Below are 9,973 nucleotides of genomic sequence, written 5' to 3' on the forward strand. Positions count from 1 at the left end.
ACTCGATTCTTCACTGAAGTTATGAATGATTTTTCTGTCCCTCAGAGTTCAGCTTTCTCCCACCCCATGCTTTCCCTGTGTCTTCCCGATGCTGTTTTATCATGAATTTAAAGACTGCTCCGAGCTCAACTCGGTTCAAATCGATGCCATTTGTGTACATAGGGGAGAACTGCATGTCTCTGTACCCATGCCTCAATATGCCCCCTTCTCTTTTCCCCCTCCCCCTCCCCCTCCAGCCAGACTTCTGCCAACCCCTTGAAGCCCCAGAAGCCATCTTTTGTTGCTGGATGTTTAAAATTTTCCACCATTAGATTCCATATGTCCTTCTCCCCCCCACCCCTTCCCCTTTTAATTTTTTAAAATGTTATAATTGAATTATCATTAGTACAGAAATAAAAGAAATTGAATTGGCATGTCCCATTCATTTTTTTTGTTTTGGTGGTTCCTTTGGTGGTTTGATGAGGGGTGTGGAGGGGGAGTTAAGCCCCGGGCTGCAGCCCTGTGCTTCCCTGTGACCTCCAATCACGGAGAATGCAGGGAATGGGTAGCTAAGTCCTGGGCTGCAACCAGGTGCTTCTCAACAAATATCTGATTATGGAGATCGGGTGGGGGGGAGCCATGAGTCAGGCTGCAGCCCAGGACTTAGCTTCCCCTCCATGATTGGAGGCAGAGGAGAGCTGGTGGTGGTGGTGACTTATTTAAAAAAAATATACACTATGACCAATTTCAAACCAGAGTTTTCAGGGTACAGGGACTCAGACACTCTGGATTTTTGCTGGTGATTCTGCAGTACAAAAATATACTCCTGCAATTGCTTCAGGGCAAAAAGCCCCCATGCATAGGGTTTTGAGAATTCAGATGAGAATAGTGTGCATCAAGAGAGCGTTGAACACAAGGCAAAAATCCCATGTATAAATGACCAGTAGTTCTGGGGGGGGGGGTTAAATCAGGGAAATTAGGATTAAAGGGTTAAACCCCCCTCCCCCAACACTGCTTCCTGGTTTGGATCAAATGAGCAGCCTGAAATGGGTGAGCTGAAGTAAAACGTAAAGGGGAGATGGTTATCACAGATCTCTCGTGTTCCCACCGGGATTAGCCTTAAACTGGGTATTGTATTTTTTTTTTCTCACGTGTTTTTTGATAACTGGAGCAGAGGGCTCAGACACTGAATTACAGGAAGCCAGGAAGGAAATATAAAAAGCTAGGCTTGTCAGTTAATAAGGGGGATCCACTTCAAGCTTCAGTCTCTGGATAATTATTGTAATTATTATGGACGATGGAATATTGTTTGAGAATCACAAGTCTTCACACAGCAGATTTACGCAAGAAGTAAAGCAATTAAAATTTCATGGATGGTAAAAGCGGCAAACATGAATGGAACTGGATCCAGGCTTTATGGAGGGATACCTGCTTCTTTCTGTTGCTCAGATGGCCTCAGCAGTGGCACTTGGAAGTTGGCCTGAGGGTTACCTCAGCAGGTGCTGTGTCTCTGGACAGAATGGAGGGAGTCACAGGGCCCAGGGTCCCTGTGTGTATTTAGGGTCCCTGCACAAACTCTCCTCAGCTGAAGGGAGAGCGTCTACTTACAGACCTACACATGAATGTGTATCAGTTCAGGGTAGGACCAGTAGCCACGATCCCACCCACCCCTCCACACGGAGTTGCCAGGTCCCCCAATGCCACTGACGGGAGCTTCATTGGGTCAGGGCTGGAGGGCCAGTCAGTCAGTCAGTTTATTGAAACGGTCCATGACCAGTCAAAATATCCGTCACATGTACAGAAGATAAAAATATTAAGTTTAGGAGGAATATAAAGTAATCCCAAACATGTAAACAGCTAAGAATTAATTATAAACATTATATAGGTCTTATACATGATTGACCAATTAAAATCCATGCATAATAATTTACACTGTGATAAAAAAAAAGTCTCAATGTTTATCAGACTGCGGGGAACCTGGTTTGTTTGTGAGTGCCTTACGTTTGGTAATTGCAATGAACAAAAATTTTGCTACTGAACGTGAAACCCCCATATTCTTGTCTTCCAAGAGATATCTCAAGAAAAAGCTCTCAGACTGGTGTAAGGAAATTCCGGCTAAGGTAAAACGCTGTAATAAAGGTTCGATTAACCATTTTCTCTCAGCAACATACAAAGCACAGTAAAATAAAACATGAGGGACTGTCTCTACAGAATCATTTGAGCAGGGACAAAGTCTCATAGACTGGGGAGTTCGTTGGAATCTACCGTAAAGTAACGAGGAGGGAAAGGCATCAATGCTTGCCCTTGAAAAGGCCCATCTGTGGTTTGGATTGGTAATATTGTCCAGGTATGGAGCTAGAGCCAAGGCCGATCTAGGTTTCAAATGCTTATAGGGCTGGAGGGCAAAGATCCATGCATTGCACAATGATGTAACTTCTGGGTTTACCCTGGAAGCACCGGCATCACACGGGACACTCTAGTGCACTCTTCCAAAAACTCGATCGAAACAATAGAGATTGGAGGGAGCATGCTAGATATTCGCCAGCACTTTCAGGGTAAACCCGGAGGTGAAGGCATCACACATGCAGATCATCGCCGCTGCCCCTCAGTTGGCCTACTTCTGCCCGCTGGCCAGCTGAGGGGTGGTGGGCAGCCCAGTGCATTGGCGGGCAATTGCCCCTCACCACCGGCCAGTTGAGAACCCTACCTCTACACACTGAGTATACATGGATTGTAATAACTATCCAGGGCCCCAGGGATTTTCGTTTCTAAGTATATATTTGAACCAGTGTCTCCCACTCCTGCGTGCCTCTGGTTGTCCTCTCTCAATGGCCCCAGCAAGCATCTTCCAATATTTTTTCGCATGTTTCATATTTGAGAAGTACTTTTTACACTCAATATCTCCACAATTTCTTCCCCCATATCTGGACTCATATTCCTAAAGCCCTCTCCATTCCACTGTACATTTTTGAATCTTCTGATACAGGCATTTAGGTTGCCATAAACACTGTAAAACTTTTCTTCACGGTAACAGCCTACTGCACTAACTCCTATTCAGAAACGTCCCTCCTCTGCTACCATTTCTTCATATGATGAGGCCCTCAGTAGTGTCTGTTGTACCTAGGGCTGCCAGGTTCCTTTTTGCCACCAACAGGAGGTTTTTGGGGTGGAGCCTGCAGAGGGCGGGGTTTGGGGAGGGACTTCAATGCCATAGAATCCTATGGCCAAAGTGGCCATTTTCTCCAGGTGATCTCTATTGGCTGGAGATCAGTTGTAATAGCAGGAAATCTCCAGCTACTACCTGTAGGTTGGCAATCCTAGTTGTACCCTTTTGGCCAAGCAAAGTAGAAAAGAAGCTTGTCCCTAGGGCTGAGCTGGGGGTAGGGTTTAGGGTTGCCAACCTCCAGGTACCAGTTGGAGATCTCCTGCTATTACAATTGATCTCCAGCCGATAGAGATCAGTTCACCTGGAGAAAATGGCTGCTTTGGCAATTGGACTCTATGGCATTGCAGTCCCTCCCCTCCCTAAACCCCTCCCTCCTTAGGCTCCACCCCAAAAACCTCTCACCAGTGGCAAAGAGGGACCTGGCAGCCCTAGTAGGGTTGCCAGTTCTGGTTTGGGAAACACCTGGAGATTTTGGGGGCTGGAGCCAGGGAAGGGTGAGGTAGGGCTGTCAAGTCGGTTCGGCCCGAACTGAAAATCAGCCGAATTTCCCTTGATTCGGCGGTTTTTAGTTCGGGACGAACCGAACTCAAAACTGGTGGGCAACTGAGGAGGCCGAATTCAGCGAGTTCGGGAGTTCGCGAATAAATTCAGCCAATTCGGGGCCGTCAGTAAGCAGCATTCTCCTCCCCCGGCCAATCGGTGGCCAAGCTGGGTCTTCTTCTGGCCAATCAGTCAGGATCAAGTACTGGAGGAATCAGCTGATGTGTGGCCGGCCCGGGAAAGAGAGAGAGAGAGGGAAATCCTCATGTGTGTGTGAGGGGGTGCTTATGCACAATCGCTCCTTTCCGTGGCTGCAGAGGGTGCATTTTTGGGTGTGCCGACCCCAAACTTTCAGCGGAGCATCAGACAAGGCTTCTTAATATACCCCCCAAGTTTTGTAAACATTGGGTCAGGGGGTCCCGAGATATGGGCTCCACCCCTTTTTCCTCTCCCCCTTTTCCATTTTCATGGCTGCAGGGGGCGCTTTTTTGGGAGTGCAGCCCCCAAACTTTTATCATAGCTTCAGACAATCCCTCTTAAGAGACCAGCCAAGTTTTGTAAAGATGGGTTCAGTGGGGGCTGAAATATCGGCTCCCCCCCTTTTCTCTTTCCGTGGCTGCAGGGGGCGCATTTTTGGGTGTGCCGACCCCAAACTTTCAGCGGAGCTTCAGACAAGGCTTTTTAAGAGACCACCCAAGTTTTGTAAACATTGGGTCAGGACCCCCTGAGATATGGGCTTTCCCCTTTTCCCTATTGGGATGAATGGATCACCCTGGAGAGATGCATACATATGGATCTTATATTGGATACAAATGGAATCATATTGGATTACCCAGCCTCCCAGTCCCTCCTGCTGGAACAGAAGACAGCCACAGTAAGACCCCTTTGGGGGCTTTAATCTATAATTTTTCTTTTCTGTGTGTGTGTGTGGGGGGGAAAGCAGAGTCTGTGTGTGTGTGTGGGGAGGGAGCAGTTTCTGTGGGTGGGGGGGGGGAAGCCAAAGGGGGCTTTTGCCGGTTCTGCCTGGGGTGTGTGTTCCCCCTCCAGTCTCTCTCTCCCTGGTTTGAGGGGGGGCTTCATTTTTATTCTTCAGGTTTTTCCTCATTCATAAGATCAGTTAGGTTATTTTGATGCTTGCTCAAAACTGGTTTTCAAATGGTGACTTAAAGAATGCATCTGCCTGGTCCCAAGTCCAATGCAAAAGGAGAAATTCCACCCCCTCCTGCTCATTATGCATAGCTAGCTGCCTCTGTCCCTTTCCATGGTATGCAAACTCCCAGGTGTCAGTTGTTGCTTTGCACTGTTGCAAAGGTGTTGCATTGCGTGCTTGTGTTGCTTTGCAGTTGTATTGTTTTGCAAAATTCTTCACACCTGCCCCGCCCTTTGCATGTTTGCAAAGGTGTTGCTTTTCAGTTGTGTTGCTTTGCAAAGTTCTTAGCACCTGCCCCGCCCTTGCTCTCATCAGCTGTTTGTCGGGGCTGGGAGCTTTGTGCGTGGGTGGCAAGCTCTGCTGAGAGATGCACATTCAGGGTGGGGGGGACCCCTTTCAGGGCCCATATCTCAGCCCCCCCTGACCCAATCTTTACAAAACTTGGGGAGTCTTTCAATATACGTCCTTTGAAGCTCTGCTGAAAGTTTGGGACCTCTAAGCCCAAAAATGCCCCCCCAGAGCCGCGGAAAGGCGCGATTGTGTTTTTAATGGCTTTATTGGCCGAATTTTTTTTTTTGAACTTTGAATTCCCGCCGAATTGAACGGATCCGAAGTGGGGGAGTTCGGACTTCGGCACATACCGAACCCACAAGGGCCAAATTCGGCCGAATCCGAACTGTACCGAATTTTTTTTTTTTACAGCCCTAGGGTGAGGTATGGGGAGGGAAGGAACCTCAGCAGGGCATAATACCATAGAGTATGTCCTCCAAAGCAGCCATTTTTTCTAGGTGAACTGATCTTGGTTGTCTGAACTGTAATAGAGGGAGATCTCCAGGTGCTACCTGGAAGCTGGCAACCCTAGTTAGGGGGGCCCAATTCAGATCAAGTACAATTAGAAGTAGTTCAAACCATTTGAAAGGCACTTCCCCCAGTCTCCCAGTTCGCATAGCACCTGTCAATAGTCTGGCAACTGTTTCTTCAGCAGTTCTCTGCATTAGATTTGTATGTGTACAAGAGACCAAACGAATGACTGCAACAGCATGTTTCTGTATACGAGAAAGACCTGGCCATATTCACTACATTCCTAGAGAAAGGCGACATTGCTAGGCGACATTGGCGACATTGCCAACCTCCAGGCGCTGGCTGGAGTTCTCCCGCTATTACAACTGATCTCCAGGCGCCAGAAAACAGTTCGCCTGGAGAAAATGGCTGCGTTGGAAGGTGGACTCTATGCCATTATACTCCATTGAAGTCCCTCCCCTCCATAAACCCCGCCCTCCTCAGGCTCCACCCCCAAAATCCCCAGGTATTTACCAACCCAGAGCTGGCAACCCTAATTTATTTATTTATTTCATTCGATTTATACCCTGTCCTTTCCCAACCAAGTCAGGCTCAGGGCAGCTTCCAGCAGTTAGTATATATAATATAATACAATATAATGAAAACATAAGTTAACATAATTACAAAAACGCTAAATTATGCTTCAGACGACTATCCAACAAGGGAAGCTGCTGATCAGCATAGAAAGTTTCAAAATGAAAGGTACTCTTCACCATGGTGGTCAAACAATAGATTCAGAATTATGTATCTGTTCGCATATGCATATAAGAAATTTCATATTGACCTGCTTGAAAAGACATGGAGGATATTTGAGATGGCAAAGTCAAGGATTGGCCATTCACTGAAACTAAGAACCTAGAGTCTTCCTTGCAAAACAGATGTAGCTTTACAATACCAGTATCTAACTAGAAGAAAGTATGCTACTACAATGGGCTATATTTACTTTCTGCCACATAAGTCAGTGGTAGCCTTTCCCTTTTACAGAGTCAAGGGGCTGCAGCTTGCAATACCATTGGGTAGGGGTAATATCTACCTTCCCCCTGATATTCAAATGTCCCTACGTTGCTGAGCCATTGCTACCTTTGCCCCAAGCTGCCGTTCCTTCGATGTTGCCTAGCCCCAGCCCGCAGGCTTACAGGGAGATGTGTGCAAGGCAGAGGCAGTCAGCAGCGGAATTTAAGGCGCAAGGTGTAAAAAAGCTCAGGTACTGTTACAAGGGCTATTCTTTCAACCGACTGGGAACGACAGTGATTTACACCAAGGCTAAAATCAGTCTTTAATTTGCTGAGGCAAGTCCTTACATGGGACGTTAAGATTCGAGCCGCTAAATGAATGCCCCTCTTGATGTAGGCTGTACTCTTCTAGCTTGGGGGTTGGGGAGGGGGGATTTTTGTTCCCGAGGGCCGCGCACCATTACAAAGTGGGTTTCGAGTCCTTTTTAATGGGTCTCCAGGACCTTGCTTTGAAGTGATGACTCACAAAGAGGATTTTGTTGAGCCAACTGCGCCGTAAAAATATTAAGTGTGGTTTCAAGCAGTAAAAGGTTTTATTATCCTGCTCACTTCCTGTCATGAAGCATTGCATTAAATTGTACTTCGAAAGGTATTAATGACCCATTTGGTGTGCCCCACGCAATATTAATGGTTGTAAGAAATACTTAAAAAGTTATCAACAGCAGTATTTTTAAAATGTGTTTAAAAAAAAACAACAGCCCAGCAATTTCTACTCAAAACATGAATCCAACGGTACTTTATGCCCAATACTTTCTCTACTGTCTTCCCAGTAACCTCCAAGTATTGCTGCTCTTTTAGAATTGAGTGACAAAGGGAAGGTGTACTCAACAGCCTCCTTAACTCACAGCCTTGGATTGTTGACACATCTCAAGAACCATTCGCCTGCCAATAGTTTGGGTTGGGTCCTATGACTCCCTTCTGCTAAACTGAATCCACTTTCACCGTCAAGGGAGAAAGACTTCCACCGATGGCGAATGACCTTTTTGATATGGAGAAAGGTCTTCTCTGTTGGAGAAAGACTTGGTGGAAGGGAGACATAAGGTCCAACTTAGTGGAACAAATCAAACCAGCTTTTTTGCTGGTGAAAAAGGTTTGAAGGGTCCACCAAAGGAAGTTATGCTGGGGAACATGGGACCTGAATGGACAAATGTCGTATGGAACAAGGGCTGTATAAAGAGAGGAATTGGGCAAGATTGGGCAAGAAAAAGCTGGCTGGATCCAACATAGTGTTTCTAGTTTACATGATTAGAGCATGGTAAACAGAGGCTTATCCATGTATGAATGGTGTAGATAGGGTTGCCAGCTCTGGGTTGGGAAATACCTGGAGATTTTGTGGGTGAAGCCTGAGGAGGGCAAGGTTGGGGGAGGGAGGACTTCAATGGGATATAAGCCATAGCGTCTACCTTCCAAAGCGGCTATTTTCTCCAGGTGAATTGATTTCTGTTACCTGGCGATCAGTTGTAAAGCAGGAGATCTCCAGCCACCACTTGGAGGCTGGCAACTCTAGGTGTAGAGGGGGTGCATCCAGACATTTTCTCCCTCTCTCACAATACTAGAGTATGGGTCAACTAATGAAAAGATGGTACATGTTCAGGATTCACAAAAGGAAGTCTTCCTTCACACAAAATCTAGTGATGGCCATGATCTTAGACAAAGGGTTGGTACCAAAGTTTTCTGGCCTGGAATACAAGGCCATATAAACCTCATTGAGCATAAAGGGATGGAAGAGGGAGAAATAAACTCACCCCCACTTAAATGGATTAGGCCAGTTTACAAGATGAACATATTAATCAAATTAAAAATAAACTCTTTAATATTTAGAAATATTACAAACCAGTCATAGAATCTTTAAATTGTTAAACCTCAGCCCTCATAAAAATTCAGCAATAAGGCATTAACCCAACAATACCAATAAAATCTAAAAATGCAGTTATAAAGACAAAAGCAAAAGCGTGGTACTAAGATAATCAAAACTGGAGTCAGCCCCCTTCAACGTTCCTCTGGAAAAGTACCAGATGACCAGATGTGAGAGGACAAGGAAGAAGAAGAAGAAGAGTTGTTTTTTATATGCCGACTTTCTCTGCCACTTTAAGGGAGAATCAAACAGGCTTACAATCACCTTCCCTTCCCCTCCCCACAACAGACACCCTGTGATGTAGGTTGGGCTGAGACAGTGTGACTCGTCCAAGGTCACCCAGCTGGCTTCATGTGGAGGAGTGGGGGAACAAATCCAGTTCACCAGATTAGCCTTTGCTGCTCATGCGGAGGAGTGGGGAATCAAACCTGGTTCTCCTGATCAGACTCTTCCACTCCAAACCACCGCTCTTCACCACGCTGTCTCTCAAGGGTTGCCAACCTCCATGTAGTAGCTGCAGATCTCCTGCAATTACAAGTGATCTCCAGCCGACAGAGATCAGTTCACCTGAACAAAATGGCCACTTTGGCAATTGGACTCTATGGCATTTAAGTCCCTCCCCTCCCCAAACCCTGCCCTCCTCAGGCTCCACCCCAAAAATCTCCTGCCTGTGGCAAAGAGGGACCTGGCAATCCTACATCCAGTCCTTGACTCCTCCTTTCTCCATCCCATATACATGGCTTGCTTGCTCACCATGGCATGAAGCACTAATAATACTAGTACAACTTCCATGTATACAGCAAAGTATCTTTTTGCATGCAGGAACTATGATGTTTGCAGGAACTTGTGCCCATTAGGTGGGTGCCCCTGGGCCGGCTGCCTGAACCCCCACAAACCCTGTCCTGTTACCCTTAATTAATATACTCCCCACTACAGAAAGCGAGCACGCAACTGAGAACACGTAGACCGTAGCTGGATGAAAATGGCCACAACTTTATTGATTAAAGCAACAAGCATTGGCATGGCATAGGGGCATGATATGTGGCATCGACCAGCCCGCTTGCAGGCCGATGTGTTTTAACTCCAAGTCCGCCTGCTGGGTAGGCTTACCAGGTCCCATCAGTCAATCGGCGGGAGGTTTTCTGGGGTGCGCTCGATGTGCCCATGCGCCAATGCACCTACATCACTTCCGGTTTACTTGGAAGTCATGGGGACGCTCTTTCAATCTCTGCCAAAACTCTATGGAAACCATAGAGTTTCCATAGAGTTTCGGCCGAAGCGACGTGGACACTCTAGCAAATTCAGCCGAAACTCTATGGAAATCATAGAATTTGCTAGAGTGTCCACGTCGCTTCAGGGTAAACCCTGAATTGACGTAGGCGCGTCACACGTGGGCGCGTGCACAGGGTGCCTGCCGGCCCTCAGCTGGT

Source organism: Euleptes europaea, chromosome 17 (assembly GCF_029931775.1).
Source record: "Euleptes europaea isolate rEulEur1 chromosome 17, rEulEur1.hap1, whole genome shotgun sequence".
Classification (NCBI taxonomy): Eukaryota; Metazoa; Chordata; class Lepidosauria; order Squamata; family Sphaerodactylidae; genus Euleptes; species Euleptes europaea.